The sequence below is a fragment of the Lissotriton helveticus genome, chromosome 8, assembly GCF_964261635.1.
Source record: "Lissotriton helveticus chromosome 8, aLisHel1.1, whole genome shotgun sequence".
Taxonomy (NCBI): Eukaryota; Metazoa; Chordata; class Amphibia; order Caudata; family Salamandridae; genus Lissotriton; species Lissotriton helveticus.
The window spans coordinates 35,606,775-35,631,316 of NC_136069.1; the positions used below are offsets into that span (position 1 = coordinate 35,606,775).

A 24,542-nucleotide genomic window follows, 5' to 3' on the forward strand; every position below is an offset into this window, starting at 1 on the left:
AAAGCCAGAAAGCAGGGGCAGGACACAAAACCTGCACCCACATAGGCCCAACACGGACCAAACAGAAACATTGCCCAAGCCAACCAGTTCAGCAGCTCACGCCAATGGAGAAGCACAGAGGCGAGTACCACCAACCGGACAAAAACTCCAGACAGTCCACAGAGTCCGTCGACCCAGAACCCCTGGAAGGAAAAAGGACCCCAGGAAAAAGCAAACCCGGATGGCCGAGGAGAACCCGACCCAGGCACCAAGAGGCCCGACCCACAGAGCCGAAGGAGAGCAGACGAGAACATGAGCTGACAGGGCGGTACGGATGGAGCCAGAAGAAAAGAGACCCAGGTAAGGACTGCACCAATGCGCCAAAAGGTCAACAGGGGCGAACCCCGCAAACACCCCGGAGCACGAAGCAGGGGAGAAACCGCCCAGGAGAGCAACCAGAAGCCCCACAGGGGCAAATCCCAGAGAGGCCAAGGAACGAGCGACAGAAAGCCGACCCAGCACTGACCGGGAACCCCCTGCACGCCCCAAAGGGAAGCAAAGGCACCCTGCACCCGGGATGGACACGGACCCCACAGGAGAGGCAGCCAAAACCCAGGAAGACCCTGGCTGCGACACACCAAGGAGCAAACCAGTCCAGAACCGGCCAACAACCGAGAGCAGAGGAGGACAGATGCACTCAGGGCAAGAAGGCTATGGGACCCAGGAAGACCAAGGATGGGAAGCACGACCAAACGGCAAGGCGTAGCACCAAAAAGGCTGTGGCAGCCAGCCATAGAGGAGCACAGAGACACCAGAGAGGGTGACACAGTGAGGAAGCAAAGGCCGCCAGCACCCAGGAAGGGGAAACCAGAACAGAAAGACCACCTGACCCACTGGCAAACAGCGTGGGAAAGGAGCCACCGTGGCAAGAAAAAAGGAACACCCACGGGAACAGGCTGGAGACGGGAAGGCCCACAAGGCACAGAGACCAACCGAAAGGGGAGAATCCCCAACGGACAGACGGTGAAAGCACCGCAAGACCCAAAGGCACCCAAAACACTCCCTGTTGAGGGCCCACACCAAGGGGAAGAACCCGGATAGGAACAGCCGGGGCCACAAATGCGAAACACAAAGAGAAAGTGCGAAGCGCACGTATCACCCAAGGGCCTCAAGGGGCCGAATCACAGGAGGCAAAGGCCACCCAGTGGAAAGGAACTCATAAAATCGCCCCCAGATGAAGGAAAAGACAGAGGAGACCCGCCAGGAGAAGAACCCGCGACCATGAGGACAAACATAGACCTCAACAGCGGACGCATGAGACCACCGTGCCATCAGACCCAGCCACGGAATAGGCCCCCAAGCAGAGACCCCAACCCCTAGGATGCGAGGAAAATGTGACCGGGGGGGTAACGCAAGGCCACCAATCGAGACAGGCAAAAGGGGATGCAACCGCCACGGGCTGGAAAAGAAAAGGCCAGACCTCAAGAGCAGCAGCAGAAGAAAAATCCCACCCGGAGACCACAGAAGCAGCCCAGGGAAGGACGGGCAGGGGCAGACAGAGGCACGGCCCAGAAGATAAACCGTAGCCTTCGGGAAACCCCAAACCTAGAGAGGGTACTCAACGGAAAGAAATAAGGGTCCAAGAACGAAACTACGGAGGGGGACCTAATGATTAGCAGTCAAACGCTCCCCCACTGAGCCACTCCCCCCCACCCCCACCCCCCCGGTGCCACAGCATACAGGACGGAGGAACCGCAGGACAATGTCCGCAACACACCAGGCCAGGAACACACACCCCACCGGGCAAGCGCAAGCCGTAAGAGTGACCATAAGCCCAGTGATGGGAAAACTACAGGTCGAAAACAAAAATCCGAAGGTGGCAAGGCGCAGGGGGCTCTCGGGAAGAGTAAGCGAGCAATTGCCCAGAGTCACATGGAGTTGGGCTGATCCGCCCTCATTGGGGATCGAACCGTGAGCCCCCGGGTTCCAGCGCCAGTCGCGCTGGCCGTAGCACCACACTACGTCCCCAATTGAAGAGCGGATGACTACTCCACAGCACCCCCACGGCAATCGCAGAAAAAAACATACAAGAAAGGACCCAAAACGCGACAAGCAGCCCCCGCTTAACAGGGAAAACCAGGAGCACCCACACCCCGAAGGGCATGCCGGCACAGAAAGAGGTGCACACCCACAGGACCACGCGGTCCCGACGAGATCTGAACCTGTGGAAAGGAACCTGAACAGAGGCCCCAACCAAGAACAGCCGCACCACAACACAAACCCGCAAGGAGCCCGTGAGCACGGGGAGAGCAGGAGAGCCGGACAGAACAAGGGAGACCGATCGAGCCCAAAGGACGCGCCCCACCCAATCAACCCGTGAAAACATGGGGGGGAAACCGGGAGGAAAACCGGGACCCGCAACCGGGGAGGAAATGTAAATAAACACACACACACAGACCCCGGGCGGTGAAAAGTACAAATAATGTCACCAACAGAAACCACATCAGTGTCATCATGTACAGTACAGTGTGCAAGCATTAACTAACGAAACACCGAAATAGCACATAAGAGAATAACAGTCCATACCAAATGCCGATACATCGCCCAGGCAATGGCCGTCTCCAGTCAATCGCAGACACCTATGAACCTCCGAAGTGAAACCGGAGGCGCCCAGCCCCACACCCGGTCCGAGGCAAGGATCCGAAACATGGAGGCTCACAAGAGCAAAACAGCCTGGTCCCGTACGACAGAGGTCGGGAAAGAAACGTGGGAAGAAGCTGCACCCGGCCGCGTAGTCGACCCCCGCCAAACTCCTGAAAGACAACGGAAGGGCCGCAGGACAGACCGAAGCCGGAGGCAGCAAGCCATAACCCGCCTAGCGGAATGCCCAGGCAGCGCCGAGGACTGCCCCTGCCCCGGCCGAAGGTGAGTCAGCGAAAAGCGTTGAACGAGCTGAGCTGCTGGGGGAGAGCTCGGAAGCCAGCCCCAAGGGGCTGACAGCACAGGCCGTACAAAGGCCCGGGTGCACATGGGGGCGCGGCCACGGAAACGGCTGCTCGATGCAGACCCACCCCCACAACAGGGAAGGAGCACACGCGCCCGACATTTGAATGCAGAGACAGGGACAAGGGGGCACGGCTGAGAGAATGGAGGCGCCGCGCTGCCAGCATGCAAGGCAAAACTCCCCAGGAGATGCCTAGGCTATAAGCGTGTGTCTCGCCACAGGAGGGGGCAATAAGCCGCCGCAGGCAGAGATGCCAAGGGACAGGAAAACTTGAAATGTAGGGAAGAGTCAGAGGCCAGATCCACAAGGCCTGAGAGACAACAAACGCCCACCCAGAGCAGCAGCGGGCCATAAAAGGAAGCCCGCAGCCTCACAGGAGAAGAAAGCAACCCCCACCAGAGCCCACCAGCCGTCCCACTCGGTGACCGCAGGGCCCAAATAACAAAGCCCGCTAAAGCAGGGCAGAAAGCAGAAAATGGAGGGGCAGGGCAGAACTCCCAAGAGCCTGCAAGCACTAAGAGCCCGCTAGAGCAGAGCCGTGAACCCATAGGGTCAGTGCGAGGGCCAGAGGGCAGGGGAACCAGAAAGTGAGCCCGCTGGAGCAGGGCCGCCCCCCCCCCCCCAGGGTACAGGGACCTGCTGTAGCAGGGCCTCAGCCCAACTTACCTGAACAGACGCTCTGGAGAATCTGCTGCGTAGAACTAAAAAAACAGGCTGATGGGTTGGGCCGGCCTCTGATAGAGGTCAGGGTGTAATGGGTCGGCCATATTGGGAAGGGAGGGGAGGCATGGGAGGCTGACTTTTTGCTTTGGAGAGTTCTGGTGTGGAGCTGAAGCTCACTTTGTTCACTTTGTTAGTCCTGTGGTGGGGAAGACTAACGAGGAGGTAATGCCCATTTGTGCGGAAACTATGGGACAGGGCCTCAACACATGTGCAATCTGCATTGGGGAAGACGCTGAGCCTGACGCCCCGCTTGGGCTTGCTTAATGTATGGGAAGATACAGACCTGACTGAGACAGAACGGCAATTGGCAATGCTAGGCTTTACGCTAGTCAAGCGGGAGATAGCGAAAGGGGGGGGGGGGCGGAGTGGCGCCGCCGGGAGTGGGGCCGCCGGCAGCGGCAGTATGGCTGAAAGAATTAGATAGATGTATGCTAGCGGACAAAGAAGTATTTATAGCTAGGAGGTGCCCGAAGAAATGGGATAGGAAATGGTCGAAGTGGAATTTCTATAGGGGGAAGATATATGTATCGCCTGTGGTGGAATTGGAAATGCGGAGAAGTAGAGACAGAGAAGTAACTGTTTAATATATATAGGCTTTTCCGGCCTTTGTCCCAGGTGCGGTGTAAAATGTAACTTGCAAGTACTGTATGTAATTACTGTCTATCTGTCTGTCATGCACTTTATTTATAAAAACAATTTAAAAATTGTATCGATTACAAGAAGCCTTCCAGAGCAAACAGCACATGCGCGCTGCAATGCTAAGCCCGACATAAAACCTAAAACAAGTACCCACGTTTATGCCTCCGTGATCTAGCAGTAATGACTTACTATGCTACATTGGTTTCAAGTACTCGACTCAAATATAATTTTTCACAAAAGGGGAAAATATATGGGAATCAGTTTTTTAAGAAAAACAAAAGAACATTACATCCTACTGCCAGCAGTCCTCACTGAGGGTGGAGTCCTGGGCCAGATTACCACATAGCTAGCGCTGTGGCAACAGACTCAGTGCCAGATGTAGGTAATCCCAGATTACCGATTCTTAAATACCGAATCATACCAATTCTGTATTTAAGAATAGGCAAATGGGATGTAGGTAATTTTACTGAAAAAATTACCGAATCGGTAAGTTTCGGTAATTACCGAATCGGTAAATACCGATTCAGTAATTGCCATTCATTCCTATGGGCCTGGAGGGCCATAGGAATGAATGGCAATTACCGAATCAGTATTTACCGATTCGGTAAAAGGAGGAAACATTGAAGGGTGGCAGGGTGTCACTTTGACACCCTGTTGCACCCCTCAATTGTGTATGGGTGCACATGTTGCAGACATACATGCCCTAAAGGCATGTATGTCTGGAACATGGCAATGTTGGAAAAGAAAAAAAAATGCTTTTTCCAAGGTTTTCATTATTTACCACCAACTTGTAGTTGGTGGTAAATAACGAATCCTAAAAGGGGAAAAGCACATTTTTGAGTGCTCCCTACATAGCAAATTCGGTAATTTACTGATTCGGTATTTTAAGAAATCGGTAATTTGCTGATTTCTTAAAATACCGATTCGGTAAATTACCGAATCAGGAAAATGGCCACCTACATCTCATTTTCCAAATAACGGTCGGTAACGGCCGAAATTACCGAATTTTGGCCGTTACCGATCGGTATTTGGCTACCTACATCTGGCCCTGTCAATATCTAAAAAGTGATGACATCAAACATACGTAGCTTGGGCTCTGCGACCAAACGCCAAGAAATCTGGATGTATCTTTAAAGACGTGGTGTGCCTGTTGCCCTAATTCATGAGTCGTACCTCACGTTGGTTGAGTCTGATCGCATGTATGTGTGCCACATGACACTTTTCAAAGAAAAAGGCCAAATTGCACGTTTTCTGTGCTTCTTACATTGCATTTAAGAAATAGCAATGTTTCGATTCCTTAAATGCAATCGCAAAATAAGGAATCGCAAATTTTGCGATTCCTTATTTTGCGAAGCAGTTTTGTTTTCATACATACCACTTAGCCAAATTGTGATCGCAAACTGCGAATTTCGGCGTTTGTGATTGCAATTTGGAATGATACATATATAGGGCCATATGTATCAAGCTACCCATTTGCGATTCTCAAATAGCGATTTTTAAGAAATCGCTATTTGAGAATCGCAAATGGGTATGTATGTACAAAATCGCATTTTTTTTGCGATTTCTTAAAATTCCTTATTTGCAATTAGCAAATTGCGAATCGCAATTAAGGAATGCTTTCCCATTCATTTCTATGGGCCAGGAGGCCCATAGGAATGAATGGGAAGTTATTCTCAATTTGCGATTCGCAATTTGCGAATCGCAAATTGAGAATAATTTCAAGGGTGCAGGGGTGTCGAAAGGACACCCTGTTGCACCCCTGAAATATGCATGGGTGCACATGTGGCGCACATACATGCCCTAAGGGCATGTATGTGCGTCACATGGCACTTTGAAAAATGCAAAAATGTGCATTTTTCATGGAATTCGCAACTGTTGGTGGTAATTTGCGATTCCTTAAGGGCATTTTACTAATTTTTTTTGCCACATACATTGCATTTAAGGAATGGCCAAATTTGCAATTCCTTAAATGCAATTGCAAAATAAGGAATCGCAAATTTTGCGATTCCTTATTTTGCACCAGATTTTGCTTAATACATTCCATTTAGCAAATTCGCATTCGCAAAGGTCGAAATTCTGCAAATTTCGGCCTTTGCGAATGCGAATTTGCTTGATACATATGGCCCATAGTTTTTTAAAAATCGTTTTTACTTTGCAATTTCTATTCCCTAAATGACATGCTTGAGCGACATATCAATGCCTGTTACCGCTATCATCAGATACTGTGGACCTTTCGGAGCACATGTAGCGCTGTGTTCACTAGGCACATTGATTCCACACGCACATGTAGCGCTGTGTGCACTAGGCGCATTGATTCCACACGTACATGTAGCGCTGTGTTCACTAGGCGCATTGATTCCACACGTACATGTAGCGCTGTGTTCACTAGGCGCATTGATTCCACACGTACATGTAGCGCTGTGTTCACTAGGCGCATTGATTCCACACGCTCATGTAGCGCTGTGTTCACTAGGCGCGTTGATTCCACACGTTCAGACCTCGACGCAGGGGCGGATGGATATTGTAGTCCTAATGTGTATATCAGGAAGAGGGAAGCTGCATTAACACGCGAGGCGCGAGGACCGTGACCTGCCTGGGCTCACTGAGGCCGCTCATTCGTTTTGAGGCGCTAGAAAGAAACTCCCGTGGGAGGAACCCGCGTCCATCAGGCCTCAGAGCGAGAGCACGGCGGATGGAAGAAGTGCAGGTATGTTGAGAGGCCAGGGGCAGACTCCATCGCCTCGAGGCGCTACAATGGAACATATGAGTTTTGAACGAGGATCACGGGGTGCGCTGCCTCCCGGAGCCGGGATTTCCGCTCCCTGTACTTTTAAAACTACTTTAACCGCGCATCTGCCCTCACTCGGGAGAACGGGCTTCTTTATTTATATATAAAGAGCGAGCGGGGGCGGCCCCGGGGGCTGAGTCATGACACAGGATGCTTCCGCTATACATACTCGAGTGGAAACAGACATTCAGATCGAATACACTTCAAATATAAAACTACGGCCAGGGCTTTTACAAACTAGAGGCTCTGTTAACCTGGGAGATGGCCGCTTTATTATAATAATATATAATATATATTATTATTAATATAATATATATTTATTATAATAGTTTTTTGTTTTCTCTCCCTTATACCCCCACATTTCTCACAGGCTTCATTGATTATAGGTTTGATCTCTAATAATCGAACCACAGACTTTAAAATTGAAGCCAAGGACGATCGACTTTATGGACTGAAGTTTGTTCTCTTTGAAGCCAGACTTCTTCCGTCTGAGGGTCGGTGTTATTCCTCAAGTGGCCTCAGTGGAGGGGCTGAGATGAGGAATAAACTCCTCAGTTTAGTCTCTTTAAATGTTGCTCTGCCCTGTGGATTCCGGGCTGGACAGGGTTAAACGGGCGAGAGGGGCGGACCCCGCCTTTAGGGCCCTGGACAGAGGAGAGTTGAGAAACACCACCAGGGGTTGGAGGATAAAGATTACCCAAGGTGAGGATGAAATACAGGAAGCAAAGAGACTAGGAGGCTTGTCCCCCCCACTCCCCTCCCCCCTCCTATGTAGATACTGATGGGGGGGGGGGAGGGGGTGTATACTCTGTACCCACCCAGGGGTACAAGGACAGCTTGGCCTGGAATATGGAATTAAATTCTGTTCAACTTACATATCTGGAGGATGTTAAAGGGTGAATCCCTCTCTTTCAGTTTGTGTGGCCACCACGGGGCATATGCCGGGGGCTCCTAGTTTTATTAAAACGACCACCAAACAAAAGGAGGTTTCCACCCATTTAATTACACGGATGAGGTGTCTGTGGTCCCCAGTCCATCCGAAAAACATCCGAGAATAGGATGCTCGAGTCCAATGAAAATAACAATGGGATGATGAGAACTGGTGGATGTGAACAGGGGTGATGGATGCAGGCATGTTGTTGGTAAGGAGTCTTAGGTTGTTTGTGTTTGTTGTTGTTGGTAAGGAGTCTTAGGTTGTGTGTTTTTGTTGTTGTTGGTAAGGAGTCTTAGGTTGTTGTTTTTGTTTAGGCCCAAAGTTCAAGAAACATATACAGTCTGATATATATAATTTAATGTGTTTGTATTTAGGAAAGATCATAAAATACTCTATGTAAGCTGTTAAGACAGTAGTATATATTTAGTAGTGATATGGAGACTAATATAATAAAGAGAGAGCCCAAACCTCTGAGGCGGGTAATCTCAGGAACCACAGCACCAATCACAACACCCAATACAGCATTGGAAAGGACAGTTGCAGCAGATGGACATAGGCTATACAGCTGGCCACCATATACATTATAAGGGGGAAAGAACGTTAGGGCAAAAGTAGTCCCTTGTGGGCGTGGGCGTTCTGCTGGAAAGCCATGGGCGGGTGCATAGAGCGATGGGTGCGGCATGCTGGGACTACGAGGGGGCGTTGCATTTACCATTGTTGTGGGCGTTGCACGTTGACGCGATGTGGGGCGTGTAATTTCCGTCGGATGGAGCCGAGCCGTCCCAATACGAGTGGGTGTCGTCCCAATACAAGTGGGCGTTGCGTTTACCATTGTTGTGGGCGTTGCACGTTGACGCGATGTGGGGCGTCTAATTGCCGTCGGCTGGAGCGGAGCGTCAGGTGGAGCGCACAAACACGTTCGATTCTGCAGCAGACACAAACGTTCCCATATTGCATTTAGGACACGGCTTCACAGTGGACGCATTCTTCTGCGGGGGCTGAGCAGGGTGATGGGGCGATTCAGAGTAAGTTTTTTTTTAAACGCGGGGCCTGAGCCGGGTGATGGGGGCGATTCAGAGTAAGTTTTTTAAAGAACGCAGGGCCTGAGCCCGGTGATGGGGCGATTCAGAGTAAGTTTTAAAAAAAACGCGGGGCCTGAGCCCGGTGATGGGGCGATTCAGAGTAAGTTTTAAAAATAAATTGCTTTGCAAAATAAAAGCATTGCAGACATTCTATTTCATCCCCGGACAATGTCAGAACGGGCTGCTAGTATGTTTTATAACACAGGTTTAGGACCAAATCTTGGGCACCATAGAAGGCCGGGAAAGTCACATGTTGTGGTCTTGAAAAAGATGCTTCAAATGAACTGACTACCACCGAAACGCGTCGACGCTGTGTTTTCATAATCTGTGTACTGGCTGGAACCACAGATAGAAAAGGACATAATAAATCCACATTTGTAAAGCGCACACTCACCCGTAAGGGTCTCTAGGCGCTGGGGGCCGTCGGGAAGATTAAGCAAGCTATTGCCCAGAGTCACATGGTGCTGGGCTAATCTGCCGCCGGTGCCGGGGATCAAACCGGGATCCCCAGATTCCGGAGTCCATACACTCTATCGAGTTCCAGCTAAACATCTCTTCTAACACGGATATGTATAGTCTATGACAAAGTGCACTGTCTTGTTTTGTACTCTTTTTGGTAGTGTTGTGTGTCTTGGAGGTCCTTTCATCTGTGTATGGAATGCCAATTTGAAATATTGTTTTTAGAATTATATACAAAATATGTTTTGTCAATGATTTTAATTCATGTTTCATTATGAAATGTTTTTAATATACTAAAATAAATCAGACACATATATTTTGTACACTTTTGTTGTTTAAGCCTTGGGTCAATGCCCAGACTCCTTCCTGTGTAAGTATGAGTGTGAGAGTATCAGGATTGCTAGAGTCAGAAAGCAAGAAGTAGGACAACACCAAAGGAAGTCTTCACTTTTTCTGTTATTTGAACCCTATTCCTTTGGTTAAAGGGGTCCCTCTCTCTAATTTCAAGATCACCGTTGCGTTGCCATAGCCACAGCCCCAAGTAATGAAAACGCGGGAGCCAAGAAGGAAAGAAAGGGATTATAAGAGGGGAGAGGGGGAAGGGGATACCGGCCTCCTCACGGTATGTACCGGTATGACTTCTTTCTCAATCATTGCTCTGCACTTCCGTGGTTTTTGGCCACTATGTGTCAAACTCTCGATCTAAGGGCAGAGGATCCTCTTGATCTTTTGGGTTGGTACTATATATATATATTTAGTAGTGATATGGATATTTATATGTTTTATAACACAGGTTTAGGACCAAATATTGAGCACCATAGAAGGCCAGGAAAGTCAAATGTTGTGGTCTTGAAAAAGATGGTTCAAATGAACTGGCTACCACCGAAACGCGTCGACGCTGTGTTTTCATAATCTGTGTACTGGCTGGAACCACAGATAGAAAAGGAGATACACTCTATCGAGTTCCAGTTATACATCTCTTCTAACACGGATATGTGTTGTCTACGGCAGTCTCGTGTATTTTGGCCACTATGTGTCTATCTCTCGATCTGAGGGGAGAGGATCATATTGATCTTTTGGGTTGGTACTAAGGTCCCTCAACAATGGTTCCCAGATGTCCCTGCGGCGAGCCTGTGCTGGCATAAGTTCCCAGTAATCAGGCAGCTGCCCATGAAAGTACGCCACATCCGTGAGCCAATCTGCGGCTCGCGGTTTCTGGGGGCAGCCCCAGCACACCGCTATCCGACGTTTAGCCAGCAGCAAAAGCATGGACAGTAGTTTTCTTCTTGTCGCGGGTTCATTTCTCACATAGCCGAGCAACGCTATCAAGGGGGATCGTTCTATCTGACACTTCAGCATCTTATCTAACGCATCAAAAATGATTTCCCAGTAACATGTAACATCTGGGCAGGAGCAGGCCAAATGCAAAAAGGACGCCTCCTGTGCAGGGCATCTCAGACATCTCACATCCCCACTCAAACCAACTTTATATAACCATTCAGGAGTCCTGTATAATCTATGTAAAAACTTAAAGTGAATCAACCGTAGCCTATAGTTAGGGCACAGCTCCTGAGCCTGCCCGCAGCAGTTTGCCCACTGGTCCTCTGCTATAGGGAATCCCAGCAGTGTCCTCCACACCTGCCGCGCCCCAGGGATGCTTATCGGCGCTGTGCACTACATGCCTGGGTCTAGTCGGGTAATCAGTTTGCCAGGTGATGGGTTAGTTAGGAAGTCTTCTAGTACCTGGAATGTGGGCGGCGCCATCGGGAAAGCAGCAAAGCCAGCAAGCAGTGCCGCGCTGAGCTGATATGAGGGCATTCTGTCAAGCAACGCCATGCCTCACCCTGTCATCACTCTGTCTGGCTGGATGAATGTTCCCTCCGGGAACGCATCTCCAGTAGTGTGAAGATGAAGCTTCCTAAGTCTCCTACAGGCGCCCGTATCCCCAGAGAATGGCAATGCCGTGTGCCGAGGCAGTGGCACAGAGGGGGCATATAACATCTCCAGCAGTGCCCTACGTCGCAATCCCTGCCAGGCCCATACTTCACAGCCCACTGTATCTACCCTAGATCACAGTCTAGTCTGTGGGCCTTTAAAGGACCGTGTTCAGTGGCGTCAGAGCTGATTGGTTGTGTTCTGCGCTGTATGCACCATGAATTGTGTTGGGAATATCCAATTAAATCTGAACTGAGCTTGGGCAGAATAGTATTAAAGCTCCATGGCTGGGGCAACCAAACCTCCCTGTTCAAAGGGGAGGGTCAGGGTTTTTAAAGAAACCCTTGGCTGTTTTCCGGCTCAGGCAAGTGATATCAAGTTTGATCGCAGTCTACGTCTGAAACTAGTGATAAGGGGGAGCAGGAGGTTAATAAACATAGAGGAACTTGGAGACAACAACCATTTTGCTATGGCCTGTCATCCTGCCAGGGACAGCAGCAGACCAGCCCCTCATCCCATTCAACTTTCCAGCCTGTCCATGAGTCGCCCGTAGTTATATTGCCAAAGTTCCTCAATATTACGGCTTAGCCAAAATCCCAGGTATTTCACTGGGCCCTCCGCCCAGCAGAGTGGATACTTCGATTGAAACCGATCTGTGACTGACGTCAGTGGGGAGATAACCGATTTCCCCCCAGTTAATGTTTATTCCCAAGAGGCCGCCTAATCTTGCGATCTCCCTGATCAGGGGGTCTAAGTTTGTGGCCGGTGTTTGACGTACAGGGTCACGTCATCCACATGCAAAGAAACCAGTATTACCCAAGGAGCGAATGCCAGGCCTCGGTGTGCCTGAAGGTGCCTTAGTCTGGCCGCCAGGAGTTACATGGCTATGGCAAAAAGAAGGCGAGACAACAGGCATCCTTGCCTCGTGCCCCGAGATACATGGATAGGGAGGGAGGGTATCGTCCTGTTAATCCAAAGCCCCATCATAGGGGAAGAGTATAGGAGAACGACCAATTTGATGAATTTGGAGCTATCGCCCAATCGGGAAAGGAGTGCGAATAAATATGGCCATTCTAAGGAATCAAATGTAAGTGGCATCCCGATATATCACAGTCGCTTGGAGTGAGGGTCAATTTCTTGAATTGTTGCAACAAAGGTGCGTAGATTGTGAGATGTAGCCCTTCCGGTAACAAAGACGCACTGGTAAGGGGGAAGCAGTGGAAGTCGTCTCGCAGTAATGGGTTTTGCGAGGATTTTATTGTCCAAATTGATCATGGATTTTTATCCGGTTTTAGAATTGTAATGATAAGTGCTTCACTAAGTGACGGGGGAGCTCTCCCCTCTCCAGCAATTCTTCATACATGTTTATTACATGTGGCACAAGCAGTGGTGCAAATTATTTGTGAAAGGAGGTCATCCAGTCTGGGAGCCCTATCCCCTGGTAAGGCGCGGTTGACCCTGAGCACCTCTTCCTTGGAGAACGGCTCATCCAGATAGCTGCGGTGCGGTTCTCGAGCCACAGCAGCTGGATAGAAAAAAAGTCGACCAAATCCGGGTGGGTAACATTTTGCCTCGCTTCATAAAGTGAGGAGTAAAAGGATATCATTTCCCCCGGACAGTGGTCTGACCAATCCCGTCTCGTTGTCTGAAGTGTGTAATTTGCTGATGTAGTCGCGAGCCCACGGTTTCTTTAATAAGCTGGCTAGTGTCTTGTTCTCTCTGTCCCCCTCTCCGTATTTTCTAGCACATGCTTCCTTTCCGAGGTAGTGTGTCTTCTGTATGGCAGCTTTTTCAAACTCAACAATCTTACCCCTAATATCACATAGGGTTTTGAACTTGTTGGTGGCAAAGAATTTGCTTACCAGACCCTGTATCTCCTCTTCTAGGCACTACAGGTCTCCCCGCAGTGAACGCAGGACCCACGCCTGCTTTGCAATGCATTCCCCCCCAAATCTCAGACTTAAATGCCTCCTCAAGCATAGTGGGGGAATCACCTGTACCCTCGTTTAACGCGAATTAATTAACTATAGCTGACCTGATTGCATCTCAGTTCACCTGATCCAGTAGTGCGCCTCACGGGAGTCCGCAGCGAAACGCTTTGCATGGGTAGTCCGGCAGAGTCAGTTCAACAAGTACAGGGGAGTGGTTAGAAAGGCTTCTAGCTAGATGGGTGACTGTCGAAACCCAGGCGAGTACGTCTCTTGAGGTCAGTCAGAAGTCGATTCTGGACCAAGAGGGACCTGCTGATGATACACATGTACCCTCCTCCATGTTTGCGTTTCGACTGTGCCATATATCTATCAGTCTGTGGTCTGCTATAATAGAATGCTGTTGTGCTAATGCCCTTGGGTGGGGCGTTGGGCACTGCCCTATCTGTCCCTGTTGGGTTCTAAGACTTTATTGAAGTCCCCCACACCCCCTCCCCCCACAGAATCACTCCTGGGCCTAGGGTATCTGCTGATCTCCAGACCTCTCAGAAGAAGTCCGGGTCGTCTACATTGGGCCCATATAGCGAGATCAGCCTGATTGGGTGTCCCCCCAGCGTGCCCTCTAGCATCACGTATCGTCCCTGTGGGTTGCATAAGGCTTTGTGCGTGCGCCACAATAGTCCTTTTCTGATGAGAATGGCCACCTCCTTGCATAATTAGAATAGCATGGAACATGTTTCTACCCAAGTCAGCCTGCCTGCAGGCGCACGCAAGTGTTCCCTGTCCAGTATAGTTCCTGCAAAAAGCAGACGTCCGCTTCATGGTGGTGAAAGTAAGCGGCTACCAGCCTCGCTTTCTGTCTGTCATTAAAGCATCAGAAATTCCAGAGTATTACTTTTAGTCCGGTCATTTTCTCCTCCTGTACACTCATGCAAGCAGCAGCTGTCTCTCTCTCAATGAGAAGCTCATCGCCAAAGCCTTACGATAGGAGGCGGCCAGCGGGGGTAGGGAGGCATGGAGGGGATAGCAAAACAACATATGAAGCAATCAATCAATCAATTAGGGGAATTGTAAGCGTGCTACTCACCCATGAGGGTTTCCAGGCACTGAGGGCGGTGGGGGGGGGGGGGGGGGGGAGGGGGGTACACAGATCTGTCTAGCTGAAGAGCCAGGTCTGGAGGGTCTTCCTGCAGGTGTTCAGGGAGGGGGCGCATTTGATGTCTGCCGGTAGCTTGTTCCAGGTCTTGGCTGCAATGTGAGAGAAGGATCTTCCGCCTGCTCTGGCTCTGTGGATGCACGGGGCTTCGGCCAATGAGAGGTTGGAAGATCGGAGATTTCTTTTGGGTACGTGGAAGTTGATTCTGTCATTGAGGTATTTAGGTCCAGTGTTGTGTAGGCATTTGTAGGCGTGAGTGAGGATCTTGAAGGTGATTCTTTTCTCCATGGGGAGCCAGTGGAGTCTTCGTAGGTGTTGGCTGATGTGTTCGTTCTGGGGGATGCCGAGGACGAGTCTAGCAGCAGTGTTCTGTATTGTCAGCAGTTTGTGGAGTAGGGACTTGTTGATGCCGGAGTAGAGTGCATTCATAGTCCAGTCTGCTGGTGACGAGTGTGTGGGTGGCTGTCTGCCTTGACTCAGGAAGGGGATCCATTTGAAGGTCTTGCGGAGTGTGTTGACCTGTCGGTTCATGCTGAGTGATGAGTCGAGCGTGATGCCGAGGATTTTGGTGTGGTCTGATGGGGTAGGTGGGCTTCCGAGGTCCGTCGGCCACCAGGTGTTGTCCCATGCTGATGAGGACTTCTGTCTTCTCAGCATTGAGTGTTAGGCAGCTGTTGGCCATCCAAACTGTGACGTCCTGCATTCCTTTCTGTTTGGCGGCGATGGGGTCTTTGGTGAGGCAGAGAATGAGCTGGATGTCGTCTGCGTAGGATACAATGTTGAGGCCCTGTTGTCGGACAATGGCTTTTGAGGGGGGCCATGTAGCTGTTGAAGATGGTCGGGCTCAGTGATGACCCATGTGGGACTCCGCAGGTGATTTTCGTGGGATCAGAGAGGTAGGGTGGTAGTCTGATCCTTTGGCTTCTTCTTCAGGAGAGGAATGATCAGATCCAGTCCAGCGATGTTCCTTGAATGCCGGCGTCGAGTAGTCTGGCGATAAGTGTGCGGTGGGAGACGGTGTTGAAGGCCGCTGATAGGTTGAGTAGGATAAGGGCTGCAGAGTGACCTTGGTCCAGGAGGGTACGGATGTCGTCTGTGGCAGCGAGTAGGGTGGTCTCGGTGCTGTGGTTGCTTCAGAATCCAGATTGGAACAGGTCAAGGATGGCGTTCTCTTCGATGAATCGCGTCAGTTCCTTGTTGAATGTTTTCTCTGCAACTTTGGCTGCGAAGGGGAGGAGCTAGATGGGCCGGTAGTTCTTGAAGTTGGTGGGGTCAGTTGAGGGCTTCTGTAGCAGGGGCCTGACTTCTGCGTGCTTCCAGTCATCAGGGAAGATGCCTGTGTTGAAGGTGGTGTTCATGGTGTGTTGTAGTTCGGGTGCGATGGTGGCCGCGGCTCTGTGGTAGATGTAAGAAAGGCAGGGGCCGATGGGGCCTCCCGAGTGGATGCCTTTCATGGTCGAGGTGGTGTCTTCGGCCGTGACCGGTGTCCAGTTGGTGAGTGTGGGCTGGCTGGTGTCTGGGGGGCGGGGGTTTGGCTGTGGCGTCTGGTGGGTGGTCGATGAAGTTGTCATAGGAGTTTTTGATCTTGAGGTTGAAGTAGGTTCCAAGATTATTGCAGAGCTCTTGGGATGGGGTGATGTCTGTGGCTTCTCTGCTTGGGTTGGTGAATTCCTGGATGACACTGAAGAGATCTTTGGAGTTGGTGGAGTTGGCGATGATTTTGTTGTGGATGAAGTTCTTCTTGGTGGATCTGATTTGGTTGTGGTAGTCAGTCAAGGCATCCTTGTAGGTGTTGTAGTTTTCGATTGTCTTGGTGTTTTTCCAGTTGTTTTCCAGGCATCTGCAGGTGCGTCTGGCTTCTTGGAGGGCGGTGGTGAACCAGGCGGCTTTCCTGGGTCGCTGTTTGTCGTGGTTGCGTAGCGGGCGAGCTCGTCTGCACAGTTGGAGATCCAGGTGTGGAGTCCTTTGGCTCTTGCTTTAGCGTCAAATGCACCTGTGTGGTTGTCTCGGGTGAGGGTGTAGATGAGTTGCTCGTCTGTAACCTTGCTCCAATTCCTTTGTGGTGAGTGTGGGGCTAGATTGGGTCGACGGCAAAGTGGATGCAGTGGTGGTCGGTCCATGATGATTGCGTTGTGTGGCTGAAGTGAACTCGGTTTCCTGCAGGGAAGATGGGGTCGAGTGTGTCCCCTGCTCTGTGGGCAGGTGTTGTGACGAGTTACTTAAGTCCGATATTGGCGAGGTCACAAAGGATGGTGGAGTTGAGGTCACTGGGGTTGTCGAGGTGGAAGTTCAGGTCTCCCATGAGTATGTAGTTCAGTGAGGCGATGGTGTGGGGTGCGATGAAGTCGGTGATGGTGGTGGCGAAGGTTGTCTGAGGGCCGGGGGGTCTGTAGACAAGGGTTCCTCGGAGTGTCGTGTTGGGGCTGAATAACTGAGTGCCAAATAACTAGTCCCAGAGTTCCCCAATCCACACCCTCTACAGCCACCCAACCTGGATGGACCCCACACAACCAAAATCCGGCCACCTGTGGCCAACTGAAAGACATAATAGAGGAATCATCCTTGAGGGGAAATCACTAAGGGCTCGGCACTTCCCATCGGGTGGAAGCTGGGTGGCTGGACAAAGTTAACGTAACAGGAAGGAACTCCCAGCTGCCGGTAAGGCAGGCATCAATGCATGGTACATATCATATACGGAAAGAAAAAAAGAGTAAGGGCGCTAGTTACGTCTCTATGAATGTAGAATAGATGCTCTGTGGGCCCGACTCAGATTCCAGGTCGCGTTGGGTTGTATTGTATTGTATTGTATTGTATTGTATATTAGATTTCTATAGCGCCTTATCACCCAGGGGTCTCTAAGCGCTTCTCGATTGGTTGGCGTGTCTCGATCTTTTAGTCATTGTCGCTGATGCGGCTATCTTTTCCACTGTCCCTCTCTGATTTTTTTAGGTCTCGACTATTTTATCACGCAAGTGATAAATAGACAAGAGTATTGAGGGCCAAATAAGCTCTGAAACCAACGGCAGATTTGCCACAGTTCATGTGCTTCGTGCGCGTGCACAAACCAGCTACGTCACAAACCACCATTTGTCTGTCAGTGCCTCACACACTTCAAAGGCTCCGCTCCCCGTCCCCCCGCCTGCATATCGCAGTCTCCTACTTCTTCAAAGGCTCTGCTCCCCGCCCCTCCCCCCCCACCCCCCAGCCTGCACATCGCACTCTCCTACTTCACCTCCCACGGCCGCTCTTCCCATTCACGCGCTCTGCAGGTCACCATTTGCCAGCATGTGTCCTCCGCCCTGTTTGCTGCCAAACTCGTCTCCTCTCTTCTCTGTCGCTACAGGTTGTTTTTAAGCCCCCCTTTCCTGCATCCTTCCTTTCTTTGCTCGTATTCGTTTTTTTTTCTCTTTGCTTGCATTTCACTTTCTCCATTTTTATTTTTGCTTTAAGCTTGCTCCTTCTCGTTGGGTACAGCTGCTTGGACGTTGTGCTTTATTGGTCGCTTCATATTTACAAAAAAAGCGCTCACCGCACACGCCCGCTCCCCCTCCTTGGCTACAGCTGCTATGGACATTGCACATTATTAAACATTGTTATATTTACAAAAAGGGCATGCCGAAACATCTCACTTTAACTTAAACTATGGTAGCAGCAACTCTTGTGTGGCTGCTTTATATTGACCAAAAAGCACTCACCGGGACGTCGCACTTTAACTTTAAATATTGTGTTTTTATTTACAATGTGACACAACGTACTTCAGATTTAACATGCCAGCTGCGCGCCTTACTTTTGTGCTGGGCGGCTCAACTGAATCTACTTTTAAAACATTTGTATGTTTTTTTCAACAGCGCACCTTGCCGGGCTACTTTCACTATGGTATCCATGCGTCTATTGTCAGCAGCTCACTGCCCCTTTAAGATGCATGCTGTCCTCAAGGCCTGCTCCTCCAATTGGCCACTGCCTGCGCTTTTAAATCCTGACATACGTCCTGCTGCAGAGACTACCCACAGCACATACCGCATTGGCTTTTTATCATTTTTAAAACCAAGAGCTTTAACTTTCACAAATGTGACACCTATTGCATTGCAAATGTTGTATTTTTAGTCACTGATCCAACACAGATCAGTAATCAAAATTAAACAAGTATTTGCAATGCAATAGGTATAGCATTAGTGAAATTTCAACATGACGGGCGCCTGCCTTTACTTTAAATGTATACATTTTTATAGCATTGATGGCACCCCGCGCTCTAGCTTTCAACATATAAAGTTAAAGCTCGGCACACCGCAAAGGCTACAAAACTACACAAAAAATGCTTGTTCTTCTGTAAGTCTTTCCCCCTGCACTCTCTGTTATTCTGTCACCCACCTGCTTCATTCACCCTGATTCCTCTCTCACACTTGTCCATGTGCTCTATCCACTGCTTCCACCACCAGCGCCCTTCGTGCAACTTTCCCTATCACCTTGTTGTGCCTTTCTGCCCTCTGTTAGACTCGTGTTTCCCTTGTATTTCTGCCCTTCTGCCCTCTGTTAGACTCGTTTTTGTGCCTTTCTGCCCTTTGCATCACCACATCATCACTCAGCGCTACCCCAGCATCACTCAGCACCACCACAGCATCACTCAGCATCACCACAGCATCACTCAGCACCACCACAGCACCACTCACCACCACCACATTATCACTCAGCAACACCAAATTATCACTCAGCACCACCACAGCACCACTCACCACCACCACAGCACCACTCAGCACCACTCGGCGCCACCACAGCATCACTCGGCGCCACCACAGCATCACTCGGCGCCACCACAGCATCACTCGGCGCCACCACAGCATCACTCGGCGCCACCACAGCATCACTCGGCGCCACCACAGCATCTCTCGTTGCCACCACAGCATCACTCGGCGCCATCACAGCATCAATCTGTGCAACCATTCAACAACAACTGGTTCAATTATGTTCTCTCAATGTTTAAAGCTTTATTACAAATGTCACAAAAAGATGTTATTATTTCACTTCTCTTCTTGGATTTTCATCACAATAAAATACACTGAACATAATCTTCACAAAAGTTATTTACAAAAGTTTAAGCTATTGCCATTATAAATTACAATCACTATTATTTAAGTATTAATTATTAAAAAAAATTAAAAGCCGTTGTTATTTGTAATATCAATACATCTAAGTCACGTAAATACAAAACATGTTGCATTACAAATGCTATAGGTGCCACATTTGCGAAAGTTATAACTATTGGCATTGTAAATGACAAAGCTATTCATTTAGCTATTTTCAAAACCAACACATAAATAAAAAAATTGTCATTTACAAGACCAATAGCTCAAACTTTCATAATGCGAGACCTATTGCATTGCAAATGCTTGTTTACTTTCTTGATTGTCAAGAGAGAGGTGCTGCAGCAGTGACCCCACTAAGGCTGATGAGATTCAGTCTCTAGGGGCTTTGGAATGAGGCAGTCAGACCCTATGCCATGCGGGCGGTGAGAAACATTTGTCTTGCAGCAGTCCCTCTTCAATGTTTAACAGATGGCAGACTGCCCCCTTTTTGTTGTGATGCAGCCTTCGTGGCCATCAGAAACTTCCAGTAAATGCTTCAGGCGTCTTAGGAAAACACACCAAGGAGCATTTTTTACACTAACTGATGCCAGTCACACTATCAGTGACTAGATTGATATAATGCAGTTGTTCTAAAGTAGTGTAATTAAACAGCCCCCCCTCCCCCCAGTGAAGGTGCGACTGGTTTAATGTTCTAATGAAATTAATGCAGCTCATTGTGAAATTGTTGTTATCGATGAGCTAAATTGTGCATGTAGTGCTTACTTATTTCTTATACTGACTGGGTGTAGATATATGGTCTCACAATAGTACTTTTTGTGGCAGAAATCTCCCAGTCAAACCTTCTTTTTGGGGTTATATTTTTTTTCCTTACTGCATTTCACCTTGATTTTTTTTCTATCCTGCTATTTTCAAATTTCACCAGCTACCACTGGTCTGCGATATGACTCAGGGCTACAGTGACATGTAGGAGTAAAGCTGCTTTTTCTGTACTGCCTTGTCTGTGGCCTATCGCCTGTATGTGTAGGTGGTCACATGCTTTTCTACTGCAGAGAGAAAGAAAATAATACACAAAACACTTATAGCTGACCATTTTGCATTTCACTCCAACCAAGATGTTAGGTTTGCCTAGTTTCCTCAGACTCCATAGATCAAATATTGTGCTAGGTGCAACTAAAATGTAACCAGCATCGGGGACTGGAGACGGCGGAGGCAAACAAACTGCTGGAGGCGTGCTGTGCAAGCAACAACAGGCACAAACACCCCTACATCAAAAATATCAAACACCAATACTGCCCTCCAGACCAAAGCCTAGACTGCTCTTGTTTTAACCCTCAGGGGTCTGAGATAAATACAGAGCCAGACAGACTAGGCCAGGTGCAAAGACATAGCAAACACACGGAGATGATGGACTGAGCGCTGAAACCTTTCAGACACTCACCCCCAGTCACTATTAGATTTAGGTTGAATCTATCATTGTTCTTTAGCTCATTTCACCACCCCATTTCAGACTCAGCCATATTCAAATCAGTCTTGTCTCTGTTCCTCATGGGAACCGTTCAGCCCAAGCCAGGTGTTTCCTGGACCGGAAACAATCATCATGGGACCGGTTTTGGGGTAACACCCTTCATCAGCCAGGCTAACATGAATCCAGTGGCAAAGTGAGCAAGGGTCCTTTTGCTGGGCATACTGTGCCAACTGCAAATACAGAGAGATGTACACACACACAAACAAAGACACCCTTAAACATATTCAATCACACTTTAAAAACACGCAGACTGTACATGGAACAGAGGCTCTTGGGGGCAAACAGAGGGTGTGGCATATGGGTTTGGTTTAGTTCTGAAACAGAGGCCACCTACAAGCCTCCCTGGGAATCTAAATGTTTTTTTGATCTCCATTTATCATATAAGCTCACATTCTTCAAAAAGTCTACCAAAGGCTCACAGAACCATTTCTCCTATTGTTCTTGGGCTCAGGCCTTGCAGACTCCTCCTTAGCTCCAGAGACTGAATGGCTCGACCTCCAGTTTCCTCTGATTAAAGGAAAACGTGAGTTTCTTTTTAACCAGATAAAATAAAAAAATCTCAACATGTTTGGATAACCAGTTCCTCTCAAATTCTCATCTACGGCTGTTCTTCCCAGCTCTATCGTATCCAGCTATGTTCTACTTTCTATGTACAGTTGCATTTCTTTTTCTTTATTTCCCCTGTCTGTTTTATTCTTCTTCTGCTGTGCTCTCATCCCTTCACACTCTCTTTGCCTGAACCCGCCTCACAATTATAAACCCAGAAGATTTTAGGGCTCACCCTGTAAGCAGTATTCTATGCACCATTGTCATGGTTCCCCCGCCCGCTCATCCCCATTGTGTCACTCATGGTCTCTGTGTCAGCCTCTATGCCCGCACTCTTCATGACCTGTACCTTCCCTGAACTACCGCTGTCACGCACCTGGTCAATCAAGGTCCTCCCAAGAACCATGGTGGGACCACAGCATTTCCAGGTTAGGTGCCGGCTCCCGTCGGTGTCGTTTGTCTGTATTTTGAGGTCGAACTCTTGTCTGTGTGGTTTTCCTCCCTCCAACAGCAGCTCCTTGGTTTCGATTTTTGGCTATTTGGGGTAGTTAGTGCTTAGACCCCGTACCTTTTTGTCCACAATAGGTATTCACACCAAATTTGTGTCTTTTACTTCTAACATCCTAAGGATTCTAAAGGTACCCAGGGTTTGTAGATACCACTTGACGGGCCCAAGAAATTAGTCAAACTACAACAAAATATTAGTTTGGGGGGAAAAATTGAGAGAGTGCTGCAGAAGAATGTATCTTTTTGTCCCTGCAAATGGGGATAGCGAGGTCCTGGTGGGATGCCCCAAGGCCAGGTGCCCGCAGCCAGTATGTCACGCGAGGCCGCCACAGAAGGCCCTGCTGCAAAGCATGCAGCGCTGCACCGGTGGTGCCGGCAGCGGCCCGCACTGCCCCTCTTACCACCTGTGGGTAGCCCAGGTGCCGCCAGTCTCAGGCCCAGGCTTGAGGTATGCACCACAAATGCTGGAGCTAGCCCCATTCTCACCAACAACTGATGCAGCCTGGTACCAGCCCGGGCAGCCCAGGCATCAGCCGGCAGCCGCCAATGTAGTAGTGGGGGCCGCAATGTGCACGGGGCACAATGAGGAGTCTCTTCCCGCCCCAAACGTGCAGGTTTGCGAGTGCATTCTGGGCCGCGCAATGAGCAGGGTAGCCACGGGCCCTTGCTACAGCCCGTTCGCATACTAAAGCGTGTTCTTCAGGGGAACACAGCCCAGAGGAAATAGCAAGCAGCAGCCACAACCTGTCTCCTGGCTTCACCCTTCATGGGGAGCGCGGCAGTCCACTCTGGGACCGACCAAAGCGCACGGTCTCACAGAGTGGGGTAGGCCTCACCCTGATGTCAGTAGGACACCACACACTGCTCGGTGCCGCGGGCTCCAGAGGTAGCCAAAGTTCGCCAGCATGGCCTGGCGGGTTGCAGTCTGTATGATGGCTTTCCGGGTTGGTGGCCAGCCCCCTGTATGTCGGTTGCCTGCTGGATTGTAAGTTCGGCTGACAGCCTCTCTAGAGAGGGCCCTTCTTGCAGTCTAGCTAAGCTCCACCTCCCTTCTTACTTTCTTTTTTTTAATAATTATTTTTATTGTTTTAAAGCAAAAAAATAAACAGACATATCCGGTGCCATATACACATCCAATGATAACTGGGTGAATTGGTACAAAAACAGGATAGAGGTAGAGCAATAAAGAATTCTTCGAGAGGTCCGTACTATTAAGCACAAAATTAGAATTGACATCAGTATAATCGCTAAACAGTTTAGAAGCGGATCCTCAAAACCCTCTCACCCATAAATCAAAACAACAGGAGAATCATGGCAACCTGACACTAGAAGTTAAGGATTAGAGTCCGGATATTTCGACAATATCACGAGTAAAGGAAAGACTAAGAAAAAATTGAAAAAAGAAAAATTATATGGGCGATAACAAAATGAAAACAATAAACCCATCCCCCCACCCTGCACCCCTGCAAACGGCCATCGCCTAACCCCCAGTAGCAGCGTGCCTGTCGCCCCAACTAACTAAGTTCTAAAAGAAGAACTCTACCGAAGTAGAGAAGAGAAGTGGAGAAGGGCATATTCGTACGGGCTCCCGGTCCCCCCGCACCCCTCAAGAACCATGAATCCCCAGATTGAAGTCAAGAAATCTATCGGACAACAAATATATGTCTCTACAGGGGAAACTTCAATCACCGCCCAGCCTTCCTAAAGCATAAGTTTAACAAATCGCGTGTCCATCATACGTAAGTCAAACCCAGTCTTTCAAACTCATCCTTGCCCCTTCCAATCAGACACATGAGTCCCCTCCGGAAAGCCACCTCTGCCACAGAACAGTCCGAGTACAAAGAAACTGTAATAGAACTCAATGCAGGACAAAGCAGAAGAACGAAAGTGCTGTGAACACCGTCAGGTCCAGAGACTCCCTTCCCCGGTATGAACTCCCAGCATTGAGTCTTCCGCCATCTTAGCGGCTGCGATGTATAGGGGAGTGACGCAGTTTCATTCCGATAACAGTTCTCATCAAAAGTCTCTGGAGTGGGGCAACGATCGTAGGCTTAACAATCCATTGGTGGCATCAAGTTTGTTCTCATCGTCCGAAACACTGGTCAAAGGTTCCGATACCTCACACAGTACGGGGTCTACTTCCTCCATCAGAGTGGCCTTCTTGGGTGTCTCGGTCGTCACCGTTTCTTTTAGTGGAGTACGGTCCGGTCCAATTCGTACCATCTCAGACAAGCGCGCCACCATCGTCTGAATGCG

At 49.3% G+C, this 24,542-nt stretch overlaps 1 pseudogene across 1 annotated transcript in view; it reads left to right on the plus strand.

Annotated features, from left to right (window-relative positions):
- Positions 1-6,749: 6,749 nt before the first annotated feature.
- LOC144772287 (uncharacterized) overlaps positions 6,750-24,542 on the plus strand; it is an 87,935-nt pseudogene continuing 70,142 nt past the window's right edge. The window contains exon 1 of the transcript XR_013599706.1: positions 6,750-7,052. The product of XR_013599706.1 is annotated as an uncharacterized LOC144772287 (transcript). The remainder of the gene's footprint in view (positions 7,053-24,542) is intronic.